The 21913-nt window shown below is 47.1% G+C and overlaps 1 protein-coding gene across 7 annotated transcripts in view; it reads right to left on the bottom strand.

The window, feature by feature from the left end:
• The window catches only part of ZMIZ1 (zinc finger MIZ-type containing 1), a 706997-nt gene that overhangs the window by 133521 nt on the left and 551563 nt on the right, over positions 1–21913 (bottom strand). The gene's annotated exons all lie outside the window — the stretch shown is intronic.

Below are 21913 nucleotides of genomic sequence, written 5' to 3'. Positions count from 1 at the left end.
ACCCCAAGCCCTGGAGGACGGCCAGAGCCCTGTAATGACCCGCCCCTCAACCCATGGCAAGGAGGTCACAATTGTCAACCGCCATTTGTGGAATGATTTCAGTTGTAACCGCAAGGTCCCAACCCACAATGACGCTTCCCGCCCACCCACTAAAAAGATCTCTGGTATCTATACTGCCAATGGTATACAACAGTATATAAAAAGTGTTTTGTGGCTTAAACTTTCAACCTCAAAGTGTCATAAAAATATGCCTTATTCAAAGTCTACTGTACCTTTTTGATCATATACAGAAGGCGAAAGTCTTAATAAGACAACCACCAGGAATGAAATAAATGTATTAACATACATTTGGTCTGCGTGCTTTATAAGTTTTACCACATACTGGTCTGCAAACGCGGATGCTGGTCCGGAGGGATCCATGCGATCACCTCGAAAAAAATTATAATTGGAGGACGAAAATGTTTGCATTTACAAAAATGCATTTTGCAGCACATATATGCGGGGTGGAGACCCCCGCAGCCTCCCCATTTAGTGAAATACAATGTTGTCCATTCAGCATTTTCCTCCTCAGAATGTTTACCTCTTATTTTGGGACAATCCCGTCCGGAGTATAATGGCACATAGTTCTCAGCAGATAGCGCTTAGACCCACTGAGCTACCTTATCAAAACACAGTGACAGGGGGAAAAGTGTACATTAGTGTTAGAGAATGCACTGGGTTCCCTAAACTACAACCTCCCAAGATCCTCATTCATATCATCAAAGACATTACTTTCATTGGCTGCCCATTCACCAGAGAATTTATTTTAAATGCCCATGTATGGTTTTCAAACGTGTTCATGAGCTTGACCCACATTATTCGGCCAATAAGATCAATCTGTATCAACATACCACACTGCCATGATCCCAGAAAAGCCATCTGCTATAGTGACAACATGACTACTGCTTGGTGGGAATATAGGCGTCTACAATGCCAAGTCAGCCCCACACTACTACTAAATCAGCTGTGAACCAAATCCTAAAAGTAAACCACCTTTGCCTCTTTTGGTAAGGAGGGCTGCGGGCAGGCTATACTCTAAGGAACGGGTCGACCCAAAACAGCTGCCACACAAACAAATATGTTTTATTTTGTTACTAACATACTAATGTCCAAACAAGGTTCTAGAAAAATATGAATTTAGGGGTGTGCAGGCAAAAGATTTCGGCAGCAATGTTAATGTTCAAGGACATGTCTTCCAAAGGCTTAACACCTCAAAACAAAAAGGAGGGGCTTAAAAGTCGCTAAAGTCCTTTAATGCAAAGCAGGGGAAACAGGCCCTCTTCAAATAACTTATTTTTGTCTGGAGGGCTCAACAGCATCAAGCCATGCCTCCAGGTGCCTTATTGCAGTGAAGTCGATTTAGGAGCAGTCGAGTCATGCCATCCCAATGGTGAGTCTGTTTGAGGCGCAGGCTCCTGGTTGGTAGAGTTTGCGCTTGGGATGGGTCAACTAAATATCTTCCAGCAGTTGGAGTCGGCAGTGTGACCATTGCTTCTGCTGGGTGGAGTCAGTGTCTGAATGGCTTGAACAGGTAAGCAGTACACAGAGTGCCAGAAGCAGCACTGCCGGTCTGTTAACAGTTTGAATTGATTGAGTAGAGAGCTGTTGTGCCGACTTTGAAGTAGTAAACAGTGGTTCTGAGTCTATGTAAATCTGCGGGAGCAAGTGACGGTAACAGTAATTCAGTTTGGCGGTATTGCAATGGATTTACCACCAAAATATTGGCATACTTGTAATGAGGCCATTGTCCAGGCTCTGTCGGTAGAGACATGTGTTAATCTTTGGCTTCCAATGGTGGGGGAAGCAGTGAAGCAACTTAGTTGAGCCTTTATGGTGCCAGACTGAAGAATGACTGACCTGGAAAAGATGCTCAACACCACCGTGAAATCAGGGCTGTGATGAAAGCAGAGTTACCACCAGCGATGCACGGAGCAGTGCAGTAACAGCATCTTTTAGCAGTGTTCGGTGCATAGGAGACCAGGACCATCATTCAACTATTCTCAAGGCCTCGAACGCAACGTGAGAAAGACCCCTTTTTGTTTTGACCATTACCTTTAAGCTGAAAATATAGTTGTTTTGGAATTCCATCTGTTACGGTGGGAATCCTTGACCTTTTTGATTTTTAAGGCTAAAATGATGCAGATAATTCTGTTTCTGAAGCCTGCCAATCTTACCTGCCCTTTCATACTGCTCCCTGCCAAAAACATAATGCATCCATGAACCTTTTGTGGGACCCCCTTGACACCCCCAAACGACTGCCCTGCTGTGGCAGTAGGGCAGGTTCAAAGATCACATGTGCATTCCTGGACAAAGCTGCTGGAACACAAGTTTTCAACAGCCAAAGGTGGTTTTTAAAAGTCCGCACCTCTGGGTCAACTTTGTACAATTGTGCATCCCAGAATCATGGTGGCACATTGATATCTAAATATTTGTATTTATTTTTTCATTTAAAGAGTGCACACAAGCCTTCGGGCATCTAGGCGTATCAAGGAATCAAGTTGCATACAGTTATATCCAAAGAAAACAAGTTACATTAGAATATATAGGCTCCCGAGGGGATGAGTGTCACAGGATACAAGAATTTAAGAAAACAGCCAAGTTTTAGGCTTTCCGGAAAGCCCAGAAGGACTCCTCTGCCCTCAGAGCATGGGGGAGAGAATTCCACTGTTTGGCTGCAATGACTGGAAAGCTTGTCCCTCCAGCCTTGACGTGTTTAAACTTGGGCTGGTTAAGTCTATGGGTGCATGGGGTTCGGGTGGGCCTAGACTAGTGGGTCTTTTCTGGGCCAAGTAAGGCCGGTCAGATTTCGAGATACACCTGTGTGTGATTGTGAGTGTTTTGAACGTGATTCTTTCACGGATTGGGAGCCAGTGTACTACTCTTCATAAGGCTGAGATGTGCTCACATCTGGGGATGATCAGGGGCGGTCGCAGCCCGCAGTTTTGGATGGCTTGAAGTTTTTGTAGATTGTGTGCAGAAGTACCAGTGAAAAAAGTACATTACAGTAGTCGAGTTTGAAGCAGATAACTGTGCGTGCGATAGCTGGGCAATGTTAGTGGAGAAGAAGGGTCTTGCAGCGTTTAGCAGTTTGGTGGAGTATGCCACTGAGGATTTACTTGTGTCAGGGTGAGGGTTGCATCCAGGTAGACCCCTTGGGGTTTGACTGCTGGGATCACTAGGATCGTAGTGGCATCAATGTTAAAGGCTGAGTATTTAGAGTCAAGTTTTTTTTAACAGGGATAAAGAAGAGACAAGATGGAGTTCGGTCTTCTCATCGTTGAGACAGAGGCCATGTGTCGCCATCCAGGCTTGGATGGTTGCGTAGGATGAGCTAAGAGTGGCTGCGTCATCGGTGTAGTTAGAGAGGGGGAGGAGAATGTGTCCGTCATCGGCATAGTTGGTGTATGTTATGCCGAGGGAGACCAAGAGGTCAAAGAGCGGCTTTGTGAATATGTTATATTGTGTGGGGGAGACGCATGACCCTTGAGGTACACCACAAGTGAGATGAAGGGGCGGCACTGGTGTTTTCAGAGAAGACTCATTGCTCTACCTTCCAGGAAGGTGGTGATCCAGGATGTTGCTTCCGGTACGAAGGAGGCTGCAGTGGTGAGGTGGTGGCAGAGAATATTGTGGTCAACTAGGTTAAAGGCTGTGGAAAGGTCAAGGAGGAGAAGCAAGGCAGGTGTTCCCTCATCCCTCATTTAGTCAATCTGGTTTTTGAGGTCTAGGAGTGCCGACTCTGATGTGTCCTGGCCCGGAAGCCCGATTGTCAGACTCCAGGATATGGTAAGTTTCCAGGTGATGTTGAATTTGGACATATGCTGCTCTGTCAAGTATTTTTTGTAGGAAGGGGACTCTGGTGATGGGCCGGTAGTGGTTGGGTGAGGCAGGGTCGAGTGTGGTTTTATTTTTAGAAGAGGGAGATCCCAGGCTTCTTTGAGGTCGGATGACGGGTTGATAAATGCTCTGATAAACTGTGATGGTGAAGTTTTTGATGAGGGGGGCCGAACATGCATCCCCTTTGCATCATGATTTTTTTTTAGGATGTGTAATGTTTCTTGTTCCGTGATGTTATTGAAACAACGGAACAGTTAGGTTCCTGTGGTATTAGAGGAGGGGGGGGGGGGGGGGGGGTAGGTGGCTTCGGTGGCTAGCATTGTGTGCTTTAGACTGGCTTTTTCTTTTTCTGAAGCATACAAATTTTTTTTGCAGCATGACATTCTGTATGCTGGCGCACCATGGAGGGTAAGGAGGCAGGGGCTTCTAGTTCCCCCAAGGATAGAGACAAGTTCTTTGCTGTCAGATTTAGCAGTGGCTATTCGGTTATTCAAGTACATGGCTTTGGCTTGGACAATAGCTTGTTTATACTGCTTGGAAAGCTTTGTGAAGGCCAGGTCTGTAAAGCTAGGCAGGGAGGATATCCTGGGTATGGGCAACCTCTGTGAGAAAGCTGGGAAGGCACTTGCGAATGGCATACGGAAGGGGGTGGTATTGGGAGAGGGATGAATGAGGCGGTGGTGAGACGCACCCAGGGTGCGGGCAAGCCAGGTTTAGAGAGTGAGGGCGTGGGCGCAAAGATTTTCATACCTTCGATGTTGTTGCAGACTTGTACCATGAAGCAGCTGCGCCTTAAATGTAGAGATTGATGCAGTGTTATATTGGTGGTTCAGGCTGAGACAGCCAGAGGCCGATTTCGGCCTTATAAGCCGTCCATGGATGCTGTAGGGCTGACTGGAACTAGCTGAATGCTGGTTTCTCTTCCGAAAATGGCAGCAGACATTTTAAGACCCCCTGGCAAGTGCAGATGGGGCCTTTTTTTTGCTGGGGCTCCACTTCTGGTTATGACATGTTGGCTATTGACATAACACAATTATTCACTCACAAGCATTGGATGTCATATTGTCAGCTTGATGAGGTGAATCATTTATGACCAGGCTAGGTGTGCATTAGCAGTTTGGCCTGGGTGCCAAGGGGTGTGGGCCTAGGCCACTCAATACAGTATTATAGTTCACTTCATAGAACCCAATCGTGGAGATATGCATAAAAGCAAAGAGCATTATGCGAACATAAGAATATCCACAATTTTACATTTGAAAAATGTCTTGTAGCGATTCAGTAAGAAACCCCTTAGAGAAAATGGAAGTTGGGCTCTGCAGGTTTGATTGTCACACTACACACCCTAAGAAAAAAAATCTGTACTATGCAGGGCATATATACCAATTTGGAGAGCTGCAACAAATATGTGAGGCTTTGGCCGTTTTTGTATTCCATTTCCCGTGCTGAGTCTGCTGAAAGTGCCTGCTTGTTGAAATGTGGGTTGCTCGTGCAGGTGATAATTCGGCTTCAGGTTAGATCTTGCAGGGAGTATCCTGTTCTGAAGCGGAGTTATCACATGCACAAGCAACCCGCGCTTCAACAAGCATACCCCTTTCAAAAGACCTGCCAGGTTGCATGTTTGCGTTTCGAAGCACGGGTTGCACATCTTCAGAGCAGATCCGGGAGGGGTGTGGGAAAGGGCAGCGCCCCAGTAAAACTTGTCTTGCTGGAGTACTGTGCTGTCTTTTTCCAGCCCATTTCCTGCACTGATTATGGTCAAATCTTAAGCTCAGCCTAACTACCAACAGAAATACTTCAAGCAAAAGAGGCTAACCCTTATGCGCCCGTCGAAACTGGAATAGACCAAATTAAACAGATTTTCTTCCCTTCTTTTCACTGTCCCAGCGGATTTTCCAAAAATGCAGAGTTCAGTTTGGCAACAAGCCAGAGGGTGGTATAAAAGGGGTGCATATTGGATATACATTATTTAATTCATACGGTTTAGATGGTACCCCGTTGCGAGGATGTTATCCTGATGAAATCTTGTGCTCCAAATCTCGTGCATGAGGTAGTAAGCATGGTTTTTAAACAGTAGCTCGTACAATAAATCAATTTCAATAAATAATCTATCACCCTTTATTTTGGTTTAGGGGTGATTTGGCCTGGTGTGCACAGATGGCCTGCTTGGATGAACACGTGGGGTCTCGCAGCATGCACACCAGCTAGTTTATCCAGGTATACGCCCTTGTAGTTTATGCACAACGAACATAGGGACAAAGGCACGCAAGCTAAAACAACATTACCAGACTCAGCTGCGAAAACGTGGGACGGATTCCCCTGGACCGGGATCACCCAGAAGCGTGCGTCTGCAGATTCGGAGTGAATCTGGGAACCCTGTGCCAGCAAAGGGAGACACGGCCTGGCCGGTTTGTGCGATCTCTTTTGCAATCATCCCAGTGACGCAAGGCAGCCCCGCCTTAAGGACACGGTGTGGAGACCCAAGGTCAGGCCGGATTTTACTGAATTGCTCTGGGCAGCCAGAAAGCAGAAGAGATGTCGCCCTTGTTGAACACCCCTTCAGCGGCCAAGCAGCCAGGCAAAATCATATTTCGGTCCTCAGTTCTTGGTGAGGAGTAGAACAAGTGATTGACAGGAGCCAGCTTTAGTTGGTTAGAACTAGTATTGCTGCGGTAGAATACATGTAAAGGATGTTTCCTCCATTAAACTAAATAAAAAGTGCAGAGATAATTGACGCCCATCCATCGTGCCCGAGCTCCAAAGCAACAGAGACATTGTCTGCAAGAACAATCTCACCAGGTTCGGCCGAGCGCAGGCGCAAGCACCTGTTCGCTCAACTCGGCCCCGACACCACATTTCTGGCTTCAGAAGGTTCACTAGTAAACTGGAGCAAGCCCCTTCAAACGCCGGTCCCCGTTGATCTTCGCCTCGAAGGACGGAATGCAGACCTCTGGGCCTGTTGCATTATGGCATGCACATGGCCCTGAAAGGTGGTGTAGACACGAATGCTGACAGTATTATGCCAGGGACCACACTGAGGACCAATAGACTGTTGTAACAGGTGCCCTTTGCCATCTGAGATTAGACCCACAGTCCCTTGCCTGCAGGAATGGGCGGGGGTAGGTATAGCGCCCATTCACATGTCCAGCGCCAAAGGATTCTGGGTTTCAGAGTGTTTCTCTGAACAGAGTCCGTGTAAGGATTTGCCTCCAGCAACGTGCTATTTTGATGACCACTCCCTCCATTTACCCAGGGCCAGATTTGAAGCCTTTTGGGTTCAAAATGGCCCCTCTTGTTGCCCCTCTACTGACGGCCATTTGCATTTCCCTTTCTGAAGCCCCAGCCCTGCTCCTTAACAGTCTCCGCCTATGCGCCTGATAAGGCCCATCTCAGAGCATGCCCTCAACCAGTAAGAATGTCTGAAACGAATGGTACCAGGGCAGTTTACATTGTCCTTCCCATGCAGCCTGTGCAGATTCATGCATGGGAAAAGAGCACAGACATATTTTTAACATCACTCCATCTACAGAAAGGGGAAGTGGTCTGAGCACCCTCAGGCCATGTATGGCTGTGTGCAGAGAAAAACAGATGCCGGGTCACAGAGTGAGCTGCCCTCAGACCCCGCCTGGAAATGAGCCATGCCCAGTGATGTGGCCAGAACTTCCCTACAGGGTGGGTCTAGGGCAGAGACTCCATTTTATTTTATTTTGAGCACAGAGCAACAAAGTTTAATTTGGAGCGTTCGTAAACTATCTTCATTGCGCCATAAACAGTTGCTACTGTTAGCAAATTATTGGCTGTGCAAGGAGGAAATAAGTACACTGCATGCCTGCAGGTTCCAATAAGATTGCTGGAGATCTAAATATTCAGAGACACCAAGAGGGATTTTGTCCATTCTGACGAAAACCTTTATTTCCTAGCCCCGCCACACCGGGAACCTGGCACTTGAGCCTGTGTGGATGGCACTCAGACAGTCTACACTCCTTATTCCTCTTCTCCACCGCATACAGTTTGCACACACATCCACTCTGTGCTCAGTTACTTCCGACAGGGAGTCGGGCATCCCAGATTTTTCCATCTGGGGTCTGGCGAGTCATGGTAACACCTAACAGACAATCGGGCCTCCACACTCCAAGGGTAGACTGGATCACAACTCGAGCACACCATGCAACCACTTGCTGACTCGTTTCAGCATTTCATTAAGGTTCTGGAAACGGGCCTTTCACAACCTCCATTCCCACTTTTCTTCAGCTCATTTACCATTACAAATCTTTCATGTTTGTCTGATTTTACTCCCATCGCCTCGTCAGGTTACTCGTAGCAGGTTCGGGATTTGCCACTTTCCAGACAAGCCTCTGCGCCCTAAGAGCACTAAAGATAAAAAAAAAACACAACTATGCACCTGGGCCCATGGGACGAACCCTCTTCACTGCATTCCTGAGGTTCTCCTAGTTGTGTTCCATTTGTTTACCATATTAACTGCAAAGCTCAATAGCTTGCTACCTGGTTTAGTGCGGTGTAAATCCCACGTGCATAGATACATGATTTCTCCGGCGCCACACAAAATAAATCTGCATGCAAAATAACTGAGGTGTAAGCATTCTAAAGACAATAATGCAGATAAACCACTACCAGCATTTCTAACCCAACTACTACATTTCCACTTATAAGAATATGCTCAAATCGGATCTGAACTCACGTTATGCAAGTCCTGGCATTATGATGTCATTTTGCATTCCTGCACAGTTCATAAATGCAGGATTACAAGCACCAGAATGCAATGTGATAGGAGCCTACAAGCAAAAACTGCTGGATTATTTCAGATCTAGCACAAGACAATTTGAGGCTTTTCCCAATGGGTGACAGTTATTTCAAAAATGTAGAGAGGCCCCAAGCAGCTTATGTTGGAAAGTCGCTTGCGTGTAGTCTTTATTCTGCACAGTCCTGCAACATATCTAGTTATATGATATGATATGTAATTTATAACGCGCCTGTACACATGTGTTTCTAGGCGTGATAAGACAAGGGAGGGAAGACAGAGGGAAGACAAGACAAACTATCATACTAGGCCATGTGTCATTCACATCGTGCAAGTGCGACAGCGTCAAGTGCAGGGGGAACGGAAAGGGGCGTGGGGGGAGTACCAGTGAGAAGGAAGGGGGAGTGCAATCAGGGCAGCATTGCTCTGATTAAGTGCAGCCAGGACAGTGCGGCTCTGGGTAAGTGCAAGGGGGCAGGGGACTGTAGAGTTACAGTTACAGCCCCTAAGTGTGCGGCAGGCCTGGTGGCAGTATAGTGCAGACTGATCAAGGAGGAGCCTGGTACCCAGTGACACACTGAGGGTAGCCAAGCAACCAGCCAGCGCAGCAGACAGGTAGGTCAGCAGGGGAGAGCGAGCGAAAGCAGGGGAGAAAAGGAAGGTCTTGTGCCGATACCGGAACTTCAGGTGGTCCGGCTCAAGTTTGAGAGGGGCAAGGAGGCCATTCCAAAGGGAGGCACCTGAAGAGTAGAGAGATCTACCCACACTCTGCCTGTAGAAGCATCTGACCCTCAGAGTTTGAGGTAGTTGAGCGAAAGGCTCAAGGAGGAAGGTATTTTGGAAGAGAGTTGAATGCAGTGCGGGTCCCGCCCCCAAAGCCACAGAGGGTCTTGAACTTGGATCGTTGCAGCCGCCAGGAGCCAGTGGAGAGATTTCAGTGCTGGAGAGATACAGTCCCTGGGCTTGAGGCCAAGGACAAGTCTTGCAGTCCTGCTCTGGATTAGTTGCAGAGGGAGAAGAGTAGAGGAAGGCAGATTGAGAAAGAGGCTGTTGCAGTAGTCCAGCCTAGAGAGAACCAAGGTTCTGGAGACAGCGAGCTTCTGGGGGAGCGTGAGAAAAGGAAGAATACCTCTGCAGAGGTGCAGCTTGTAGTGTGCCTTCTTGGCAAGGTCGGTGATGTGAGCAGGGGAGGAGAGAGTGGAGTGGAAGATGACACCAAGGTTTTTTGCCTCACAGGAAGGCGAAGGAATAGGGCCCAATGAGGGCAGCCAGATTGAGCGAGGAAGGCTGGAGCAGGGGTCCTAATGAGAAGGATCTCAGTATTACTGGCATTAAAGCAGGGATCGTTGGAGGCATACCAATCCTGAATCGCAGATACACAGTAATGAGCGAGAGAGGAGCCTGAAAGAGAGCTGAGCGTTGTCTGCATAACAGTGAAAGTTAGAGGAGAAGGTGCAGATCAGGTGGGTAAAAGGGGACAAGAAGACATTGAAGAGCCAGGGTGAGAGGTTAGAGCCCTGGGGAATACAACATGTGGAGAGATAGGTGGTGGAGAGAAAGGACTCAAGTTGCACTGGGAGGGTCAGTCCAGGAAGGTGGTTGTCAACCAATCCAGGGCCTGATCCGTGATGCTCAGGTTCTAACGGAGTCAATTGATCAGGATGGCATGATTGTGTCAAAAGCAGATGAAAGGTCAAGGAGGATGAGGACAGAAGGAAAGCTGGAATCAATGTTAGTGAGCAGATCTTCACAGGTGTTCAGGAGAGCAGTTTACATGCCGTTGGCTGCTCTGAAGCCAGACAGATGGTCACGGAGACAGTCCGCAGATTCAGTGTGGAGAGTAAGCTGGGACAGTCTGCAGATTCAGTGTGAAGAGTAAGCTGGGAGATGGGCAGCTTTTCCAGGAGTTTGCCCAGGAAGGGAGTGATAGAGATCAGGAGATAGTTTGCCGCACAGGTAGGATTGGCAGAAAGCTTTTTAAGGAGAGAGCGCTTAAGGATCCAGTGGCGAAAGAGTGATTGCAGAAATCGCCACGGCTGGAGCAAGGGTGTCAATGTGGTCCTTGTCCTTGATGGTTCTGGAGGAGCAGGGGAAGCACTTGTTTGGATGACACTTCCATAGATCGCACTTGTCTACAAACCTCATCAGGTGCCTAAGGTGCATAATATTTTCAATTCCACAAAATTTTAACATGACAAGAAAATATGCACCCTCATCAGTTGTCTGGAAAGGAGTCTGGTGCAGGGAACAGTTAGCTCGAAGCTGAGCTTCAGTCAGAACGGCAGTCAGGGCACTGGGGCAATGTGAGTGGACTTGCCATTCATGCCAAACCAGATCTACACCAGTGGCCAGGCCCACCATCAAAAACAGCTTCCTCCTGGACCCTGGGTGGAAATGAGTAACGCCATGTCCAGCCTGAGAGTGACCGATATGGACCGAGCCTGAAATCAAGACCTGGGCTCGGGAGGTCCAGTCTGAAAATGACTGACCAAAACTATCAGCCTGAGAGTGACCAAAACCAGACTAATAAAGTAACGGATGCAAGGCTAAGGCCAAGAGTGAGTGATACCAGGCTGTGAGCCAGCAGCAGGCCTCGCCTGGGAGCCAGCAACGCCAGAGGTCTCGCCTGAGAGTGAGCTTGTGTGTAGAATAAGCCCAGACAAGGAATAAGAAAAGGCCCGACAAACAATCAAACTTAATTGGCTAAATCGGCATGAAGTAAATGATAGTAGTTTTTATGACTGGGCCAACTCTCTGTGCCCGCTCGAGAGTTGCCCACTAATCTGCACTGAGAAAATTCGACTTTACACAGGAAAATGAGAAACATTTGGAATATAAGGAAAATGAGGCAAAGAGAAAACAGTTTTCCTCAACTGAAACATTATGGTCAAATAGGGAAGCCAGGACCACAGGCAAGTTTTCCAAAGTCAGCAAGCCTCCACTTTTCATCTTCGCCATAACAATTTGATTTAATAATGAAGCCATTCATACTAGTAGTCGGTTTACTTGCCATCAGTTCCAAGGTCAGGCAGCAACCAGGTACATGTTATGTTATTTCAACAAGCACCCACACTGCATCCATAACCACCACATCGGTGCACTGCACCTAGGCATGGTGTAATAATGGATGTTTGGTTGAGCGCCAGTCTCCTTGCCACCAAGCCTCGATGCAAACAGTGTCGTGGGAGAGGCCTGCACCTAGGCATGGTGTAATAATGGATGTTTGGTTGAGCGCCAGTCTCCTTGCCACCAAGCCTCGATGTAAACAGTGTCGTGGGAGAGGCCACACTCCCTGTGTGTTACCTCTGCTGTGGCAGAGAAAGGTGCTCTGTATCAATGTAAAAGTGTCTTTGTGGCAGAAATATATCAAAACGGTCCTGGTCCATACATGTGTCCCGCTGAGTCGTTTCTGTGGGCCTCAAAAGTGTGTTGAGAGTTGTTAGGAGTGAACTTCCAATGCCAGCAAAACTTTGAAACAATAGCATTTGATGTTCCGAACACGCTCATTGCCAATTGAGACAGCTGCTTACAATTAAGCCAGGTACACAAATTGGATTATACCATCATGAAGTGGGTCACAGACAGTATCGCTTTCGGGCGAATCCAAAATAAATGGCGCCAGAATAGAACAATAGGCCTTAGAACAAAGCTACATAATAGAGCAGTGGGCCTCGGTGCCGCGAGATGTGGAAGTAGAGGCCAAAGCATGTTTAAATGCAAGGTGGGCACAGGATATTGACGTACATACATGGTGAACACCCATTCATAACAAAATGAGAAAACACTGCACAAAAAGTAAACATGGCCATCCCAAGCCAGCATATTAAATGCCTACCACATTTAACATGGCACAGGGAAGTGAGAGAGATATCTATGCCCATCCCCTGAACCTCTTCAAAGCAGGGTTAACCCGCATCATAACATGCCAACATGTCCTATTCCAGTCAGGAGATGCGAATCCCGTCCTCGTTTTAACTTTTCAAACAGAATTGTAGGCGTGGGCTTATAATGGGGCAATCCAGGACTGCAAGTTCCAGAATGCAAAATTAAAACCAAGAGTGGACCAGCATCTGCCTAATGGAATGGGGCATTGTTAATATGTATGCAGACAGTCAGTCAATTTCTGGCAACTTCATCAAAAAAGGAGAAAAAAAAATCCAGCAGTACCGGTTAACACTAAAAGAACCAACACAACGACTACCCACTCCCACTGGACATGGGAGGGTGAGAACAAGTGGCAACGCGTTTGTGATGGAACCAAGACAATGCAGACCATGCAGGTTCGAATCCCGTTTCTGTGCTTCTAGACTGGTCACCGGTGTTAAGTGCATTATAAGATTAATTAACAAGTGGGGTCTGCTGTTTTCAGAGTAGTCGGTATCGAAAATAGCATGACCAGGCTGGAATAGTAAGCATGTCCATCGTTGCACGCAGAGCAGGCCTCAACGGTGGGCCGCCCGGTGACCACTGGGGGCGCCCTGCCATTAGTCCCCGCCACCACACCAGTTTGGGGGAATACTTCAAGGTCTCCCCTGAGCCGGCGTGGTGGGAGAAGGCGGGGCAGGTGCCCTATTGAAATTAAATGCACATTTAAGAATAGGGAGCTGATCAGCGTCTATTGAACAATTTGGCGCCCCCCGCATTACCAGGGATGCACTGAGGTCTGGCCCGGATTGCACGGAAATTAAGAGGTATGAAAAAGCAAGTGCAGGGAGAAACAAGCAGGGCAAAGAGGGATGGAGCAAGCAAGGGCTGGGAGGGCAAGGTTAAGTCTAGGAGGTCAAAGGCTAAGAAAGGAAGATGATTCGATGTGGTGGGATCTGGGTTAGGAAGCCACTCAAACCAGGGAGGTTATGCCTAAATAAAAGAGGAAGGGATATGTGAGAGAAGTATGGAGGGGCGGAGATCAAAGAAGTGTGTGAATAGGCGATATAATGGGGGGGGGACCCTGTGGATTAAACGAGGGAAATCTGAACCGGGAATAAGAAGTGTAAAATGAAAAGAGGGAGGGGTCGAATGGTAGTAGTAGTAATGAGAGAGTGGGAAGTGGCGATGGGTGGGGGAAGCAGACGTAGCTGAGGTATGCTAGGAATTAGATGGTTGTGCAGGGCGTAAGAAACGTGGCGAGGGAGTGCGGGGGCTGAAGAGCCAATGTTAGAAGCGGCTGGCGTAAGAAACGAAGACGTGAAAGGCCACAGGGCAAGGAAACGGGATAGAAAGGGGAGGGCTCGAGCAGTCTAGGAGAGCAGGGCGTCATGCACCATGCACAATAGAGGGAGGGGTAGACTGGCACCGCTGCAGGTTGTAGAGGGAAATGTGAAAAAGCTTGATCCGGCAGGGCACAGGATGGAAAGTGGACGAAAATATGTGACCAAAAAGGCACACAAGTAGACTGATGCAAGTGATACAGAGCCCAGGGAAGATGGCAGAAGATGAAAGATAGCAAAACAGAATGACAACGAAAATGCTCAACTGGTTTCTCTGACCATCCCTGCTTACTGGCAAGTGTCGCTCTTAGAGCACAATGGTGGGAAAAGTCTGGGGAAGGGGTCCCCGAGGACGCGCCTGCTAGGGGCAAAACTCCACAATTAACGTGCACTGAAGGCAACATCCTCGTTCAGCATGTGGTAGACTCTCCTCGAGCTGACCGGCCCACTCATCCAAGTCTTCAAGGAGCCCCAGTAGACAGACCCAAGGCTGAGGCCACCTCAAGAAACCTCCATTGCCCACCACAAAACTAGCACCCCAAGAGACCTTCATTGCGCACCACAAAACTAGCACCCCAAGAAACCTTCCTTGCCCACCACAAAACTAGCAGCCCAAAGGATGAGGCCACCCCAAGACCTTCATTGCCTGCCTCAAAACTCAATCAGCAGAACAGACCAAAAGGGGGTCCGGAATCCCCAGAGGGAAATCAGCACTGTGACGCTGCTCCCACCCCACCCCATCCCGGCCACCTCCACAGAGATAACCCAGAAGAGCAGTACTCAATTCAGACCCCAAAACGTGTGCCATCAAGCCCCTGCATCCAGCAGATGAAAGAACATGGACCCATGCCCACCACTCATCCAGAACTAAACACCAAAGCAGGGCCCCATCAGCGCAGCCAAATTAGGAACCCCCACTAATGAACTAACACTCTCACACTGAATACCATCCAATCTGAACAATCTAGTCCCCCCCTTTTTTGCCCCAGAGACCTGGTGCCAATGCACAATCCAATTAGATAACATGGCCCACATCATGCTCCCCCGCCTGTGCCCAGTTATATCCACAATCCAAGCAAAGCAAGCATCCAAACACCCACAGCAGCCCAAGGAACACCAGTCGGCACACACAGGGAACTACCTCCAGAGAGCGATTTAAGTGGCTATTCCAGCTGCTGGCCCCGCTGCTGCCAATCCACTGTTGCTGGGAAAGTGGTAAGGAAGTGCAGAACATGTAGGTAGACAGTCATGCTACCGTTTAAGTGGCTACCTTTGGAATGAAGCCAAATGCCGCAAACATGGGAACCTCTCCCAGTGGCCACAAAAGTAGAAAATAAAGGATTGCTACTCACAAACAAATTGGGACCCTCCGAGTAAGGATAGCACAAACAAACGCTAATGACCGATTCTTACGTGAAACCCAAGAGCAGCTGCAGGGCACAACCTACTTGGTCGACCATCCTGGCCCTTGACTACCAACGCTGAATTGACGGCATGTCCTCACTCGTTAGGTACATTGGTTTAGTCTAGAAAACCTTTGACTACGTGGAAATAGCCCATAATCTGTATAGTATAATTAGAAAAGTATCCGTTTCAGGCTGTTTATGTAGATTAACCCTAAAGATAAAGCCCGACGTGCGGGATAGGGGAGGGAGTGGCTGCACATGGTAGAATGAAACCGTTGGTGAAGCACATGCGAGAGTGCTATAGTGAGAAGAATAGGTAAATACCCATTGCGCTTCCAACCCACTGCACTCCTTGGTGACCCAGCATTATCATAAGGTCTCACCAAAGATCCCAGATACTCGCATTCCCGAGAGATGGACCTGGCACATTTGCAAAAAGTCTACAGGATGCCGCTATGGCTCCTCCCCACCAAATAAAACATTTACTGTCTGCTAGACGGTGCCACGATGAGCCTGCGCAGTCCCCAGGCCTCAAATAGTCCAATGACTGCTATCTGAACTGTAACAACCTCGGCATGTCTAAATGTTCCTCCATGATGGTTTACAGTTTGCATCTCGTGTGTCAGATGTGTGGCCCGTTATGTATTAGCTACCCATTCTGCAGGAGCAGCCAAAAGGAAAAAGAGTAGAATGAGCAAGGTGGCATCACAGAAAAGAAATGGCTACAGAGCTAAACATGTTATGGTAGTAAAGAAACTACAACAGACATTGATACAGTAACAGAAACAAACGTAATGGCAGGGTTATGGGTGTACTGGCAAAGACTGCTAATGACTAAAACGAGGGGTAGCACCACGATCAAAGAACAGGAAAGAAATGTAAAAGGAAATAAAAGGAATGCAATGAGGAAAGGCAAGAGGCAGAAAAAACAACACAGTCAGCAATAGAGCGAATGACAGAGCAACGTAACAATAGTAAGACAGGATTACAGTGTGTGAAATGTATACAAGCATGTCACAGCTTGGGGAAGAAAAATGTAATCCCGCCATCTTTCAGGAACTTCAGATTGACTATTCTGGTGCGTGCATCTCCCAATGTTAAATCCCTTTAAAAACAGATTTGTTTTCAATCTCTGCATTTCTTTTAGTCTTCTTATGCACTTATTTCTTTTCAAGTTAACCATTAAATATTCATGTCCTTAAAACTCATTCATGAGACATGAATACCTCATAGGCCATGATGTGCAGCTCCTGGTTAGAGGAAAATCGTGACATCCAGGATCTACTTTCAGCTTCGTTCCACAAACTCCAATTTCGACCCCTGAAGGGCTAACTCTTCATGTTCCCCCCATCAACCCTTCATCCCGACACATAGTGAAACTCCTCGCTCCTGATGTTGCTCCTCCATATCTTTCTTCCCTCTTCAACCCCTCTCTTGAAAGTGTCGCTTTTCCATCATCCTACGAGTAGGCTACTGTCATCACTATCCTTCAGAAACTTGCCCTGGATCCTAATTGTCCTGCCAAATTTAGTCCCGTCTCTATGCTACCTCACCATTCCAAAATGCTAAAGCGTGTCGTTTTCAACCGATTCACTGAGTTCCTTGACACACACAACCTCCCGGATCCTCTTCAATCTGGCTTCCGACCTCTGCACTCTACTAAGACAGCTCTCCTCAATGTCAGCATCTACATTCTCTTCCGCTTGTCATGCCAATCGTAGATCTATTCTTATTCTTCTCGACCTCTCAGCTGCCTTCAATACTGTCAACCATTCTTACCATCACTCAACACTATCTCTCCTAGGCATCTGGGACAAGGTCCTCGCTTGGTTTGCTTATATCTCGCCCCAGAAACTTCCAGGTGGTCCTGGACCAGCCCTACCTGCCCACTCAGCCCCCTTACTGTTGGTGTCCCCCAAGGGCCAGTCCTTGATCCACTTCTCTTCACTTTCTAAACATCTGTTCCTGGCATCTTGGTCTCTTCCTATGGCTTTTCATATCAACTCTTTGCTGATGACACTCCAATCTTCTCCTTTCTGTCCTTATCTGACAGGCTACAGTAACAAATGTCTGTCTCTCCGCCATCAAATACCAGATGACATCCCACTCGCTTATGCTCAACACCACTAAGACTGAAGTCCTCTACTTCCAATCCAAACACGTCATCTCTTCCTCCCCCCTCTTCAATCTCGACTACTTTCCCAGCTCTGCTTCTGCTCAACCTTGGGGTCATCTTCGACCCATCTCGCAACTTCCTGCTCTTCACCTCCTAATCTGTCACCGCAGCCAGACTTAAATCGCATTAAAAAAAATAAGACATCTACTTCACTTCGACAGTGTTAAGCCCTCAATCAGATTACTGTACCAGTCTTCTCTATGGCCTTCCCAACAATGCTTTTTCAGCACTCGACAAAGTCCTCCCCTTTGCTGGCCGTACACTTTCCAAACATCCCACTTCACCTCCAACTGCCCCTCTCCGGCCTATCGTAAGTTAGGCTGGTTATCTATGAGACAGAGGTCAAAGTATGAACATATTCTCAGTCTTCAAAAATATACACAGACTTGCACCACCATATCCATCAGCCTATCTCACTCCCTACGATCATCCTCAGCTCACATCCTTGACACCTGTCTTGACCCTTGTGCTCGGCCTCGATGCTGCTCGCTTCCTCTCCTCGCTCCCTTACCCTGGAATAATGATCCTCCATGCAGTAATCTGCTCTATTTGTATTTAAATCCAACCTCCTAAACTCACCTCCTTTCTGAAGAACCCCCTGAAAAGTGTTCTACGCCACCACATCTCTCTGTTCTCCTCCACCCTGTCTCTCTACGACACCCCCCAGCACTTATCCCTCTCACCCCTTCATCCTAAAACGTAACACTTCCTCCACTATCCCGTTACAATATCATGGTCTATTGTCCTTGTCTCATGTTTCTACCTCCCCTGCATAATGTGGTCTTATATCCACATCCTCTCACCCATTGTTAAGTACACTGGTCCTCCACTTTGTAAATCAGGGTTTTAAAGTATTTTTATGCCAAAAATGCATTGTTTTAGGTTTAATTATCAGTAAATAAAAATAAATAAAATAAAGAGTTATATCAAGTGAATTGGGACAATGTTTGCATGTAAATTACATGTAACGTGTTTGGTTGGGCAATAGGCTTGTGTTCCCATTAGGAATCCATGTAACTGCATCTCTGCTTTAATAATGCCCCTCTTGGCCTCCTAATTATAATTGTTCATTTATAACATGCTTAATACCAGGTGTGGTTTCTAAGCGCGGTATTAGGATTCAAACCTGTGTTGAGCTGTGTTGTCTTGCTTCCAAGACAAATACGTTCCTCCTGAGCCATCCTTCCCTACCTCTAGTTAAGACACTTCAGTGACCACAACATTACATCGTAGCCTACATGTGCACCATCGTATTGTGTCTGGGCACCCAACACCACAGATAACTCATTGCTCAACTAAAGGGAAATCTGCAGTTTCTTTGTTTTCAGTACCAAAGTTGCGATGATTGATGCCACAAACAGATTCCGGCATGGTTCACACTACCTACTATCTAAACCTCTGTGCTTGATCACTTTTCAACTGAGAATGCTTGGTATAAAGGAAAACAGATTTTATCCTGGCACCGGTGGGACAGAATCAGTTGCATGCCAAGTGAAAAGCAGACATAGATTTGGGTGGTTTTAGAGGTTAATCCACTACATTCATGCTTCGAGGTCTGTTGTGTCTTCTGTCCCAACACTAGAGGACTGTGGCAAATCACTGCCAGGACAATTAGCAGATCTCAGTTGGTCATGTTTTTCTTCTATGAAGGTCAACCTTTATGCCATTTTGGCTTGCATAAAAAGAAGAGGCACAGCTAATGTTTTCTCATTGCCTGTGCTCAAGAGATGGAGGAAAAGTATCAAATTCCTGAATTTTGTATTTATTTATATCAATGTATCCATCCAGTATACCTGAACAATCAAATCACTGAATTTGTATTCCTGCTTGAAGTCCATATGTGGTCTCAAAGATTCTTGCTCCGATGTGAATCAATGTTCCAGAACGGTGATTGCATCCAACATTCATTGCCTGTTCATCTAAAGTTTTCCAACACGGTCAGTAAGATTCAATCCTTTTCCACCAAATTCCTCCACGGTTTAATGAAGATAGGATGGATTTAGGGGATGGTCATTGCCTGTGAATCCTCTTATGCGCTTTGCTCAGCTGTGTATAGGCTACCTTCATACCTGTATTTTGGTGTCCAACGTGCTATCTTGGAGCCACAGAGGCCCACTGGTTGCCGAAAGATAAAGCAGTCGGTCCGATTGCTTGGGTTTTTATTGCTTATGAACAATGACAGATTGAAGTCTCTGGAGCCGATTGCCCTTTCTGGCAGTGTAAGCTCCTTCTATGTATTCCATGTGGCTTCTCACTGGAGGAGTACTAACCATCTGTTTAACTGCCCCAAGGTTCACCGCTACCTTCAGCAATGGCCCCAAAACCATCTCTAGCTGGAAAAGGGTGCAGTAATGGACCCCTGGTATGAACCGAATAGTTGAAGCTAGCCAACTTTCGCTCCAAGCCATACAGAAAGTTCACAGGTTTATAGGCTGTAGTGCTGGGCAAGCCTTGGACACACGTTTTCATGAAAGTGTACTGTACTAAGCCAGCAAGGGGGATGAGATTATATTGAAAAACCAAATCCCAAGCACTTGAGTCATCCTTTGTGATGGATTGAATTATGGAATAATTGTAGGGTGGCGTACTGGTGATTTGCATGTTACAAATTAGCGCATTCTACTGGCTGTCTGCAGAACGGACCAAGCATACATACCTTTTTTTTTTTTTTTTTTTTTTTTTTTTTTAACTGCGAAGGCTGCATTTCTCCTGGTTCCGATGGAAGCAGCACTTGCCATCACCGTGTGCCAACTCCAGCTTTGTGGGGTAGGAATTGTGTGGAGATTGAGTGACAGATACATCAGTGCTCATAGCTTTTCCTTTTTTTTTTGCAAATGTCAGTGAAAGATGAAGATGAAACACTTCGGTCTTCTGGCTGCAAAGCCTTCAAACCGGTCTCAGAATGAACAGTGGTTAGTGTTAAGAATTCTGGGCAGGCAATAGAGGCACACCTTGTGCCTAAAGGGGAGGGATGCCTTTACACACTTCTACAACCCTGCTATTAAAGTGCACTCCTAGCAGGAAAACTGGAAAAACCACTTGCGATTCTGCCAACAGCTAATCCATTTCTTGGACTGCTAAGCAAGATGAGAAGCAAGTCCTCCTGAGCACATTAGAAACAATTAAGGCTTGTTTCACTCCTACCCCCGCTATTCCAAGGCCCCCAAATAAAACACAACCAAGCCAATGAACGGATCTGTAGGCCAAAACGCGGTCTGAATTGGTAATTTTCCAGGCTGGGGTGAGGGGGTTCTGACCGAGAATGATGCAATGGCACTGACATACTTATTACACGCGACGCTGCCGTTTGCATTGACCGCTGACATAATTACAGGTGCTGTTTGGCAGTTTAATATGTGTTGTTCAGGAAACCAGTTAAGCCCTTGGCGGGTAGGGCCAGTTATTAGCAGCGAAAGAGTGACAGGCAGGGAGAGCTCTCTAATCTTGCAAGGGATGACACGCCGGTAGATCATTCCCGGATCGGGGCCTGGTGCCTCGATTCGGTATTTGTGCACACCCTTCCACTTCTATCCAGGCCTGTTCTCCCAAAGGTTTACCTGGGTTGCTGTAAGATTAATTCCTTGGTCACTTTTGCCCTAGCCGGACAGTGGGGGCGGGGGAATCATGAAAAGGCATCAATGCGCAAAATTAACAAACCTCTCGCAAGGTTGTAGCAAACTGTGGCACCTTCAAGGGATTCATTCACACGTTGTGTGCTTACCAATTCGCAAACATTGAGCAAGTTATGCGACTGCAAAAACACATTCCCTTCTTTGATTTATGACAGTGCGATGAGGAATGGTCAAGTCTACAAGGAAAATAGTACGCTTTCTAACAATCCAGGGGGATGTGGCAGAGCCAGTTGCATTTCAGGCTAACAGGTAGGTAGGGTGGTGAGAATACGACTTACCAGCGAGACCTGAGGCAGAAAGGACTCTTGGGCTGGGCCAGCATCACTCTCACATTAGACTGTCAAGACTCTAGAAGCAGCCATTAAAGATGGGGCTGAGAAACAGCCTTTAGCTCCTGTTTGCAGCAAGCTACAGAGTCCTCTGTCCGAGCCCTGAAAGAAGATGGCAGACTAGAGGCAGTGAAAGCAAGAGACCACACCTGGCCAACCCTTTCTATGAAACTTCTGGAAGCCTATATATGGGTTAAATAGTCTTTTGAAGCCCCGGTGTGAACCAATATCGCATACAATCCTCTCTGACCGGTTTTGCTTTTTCTTGGAGTTCGTGAAAGACCCCATTTTGTTCGAGGCGACCCTCGTCTGACCCCTCTCTTTATAGTTTGCCCTTCAACACTTTCAAGCAGCCTGGAGAGGAAAGCCACACAAGAAAGCCGTCCATCATAATATAAACCCTGCATTCTAACGTCGTCAAAATGTAAAGAAACTTTTTTTTAAAATATCATTCTACATCCACTCTTACAAATTCAAGGACTGGCATAATTAAAAACACAAACTGCAGCCCTAGAGTAGGAGTGGAGAGTG

This window comes from Ambystoma mexicanum, chromosome 8, assembly GCF_040938575.1.
Source record: "Ambystoma mexicanum isolate Mex_15411 chromosome 8, UKY_AmexF1_1, whole genome shotgun sequence".
Taxonomy (NCBI): domain Eukaryota; kingdom Metazoa; phylum Chordata; class Amphibia; order Caudata; family Ambystomatidae; genus Ambystoma; species Ambystoma mexicanum.
This window is presented reverse-complemented; position numbering and strand designations above follow the sequence as displayed.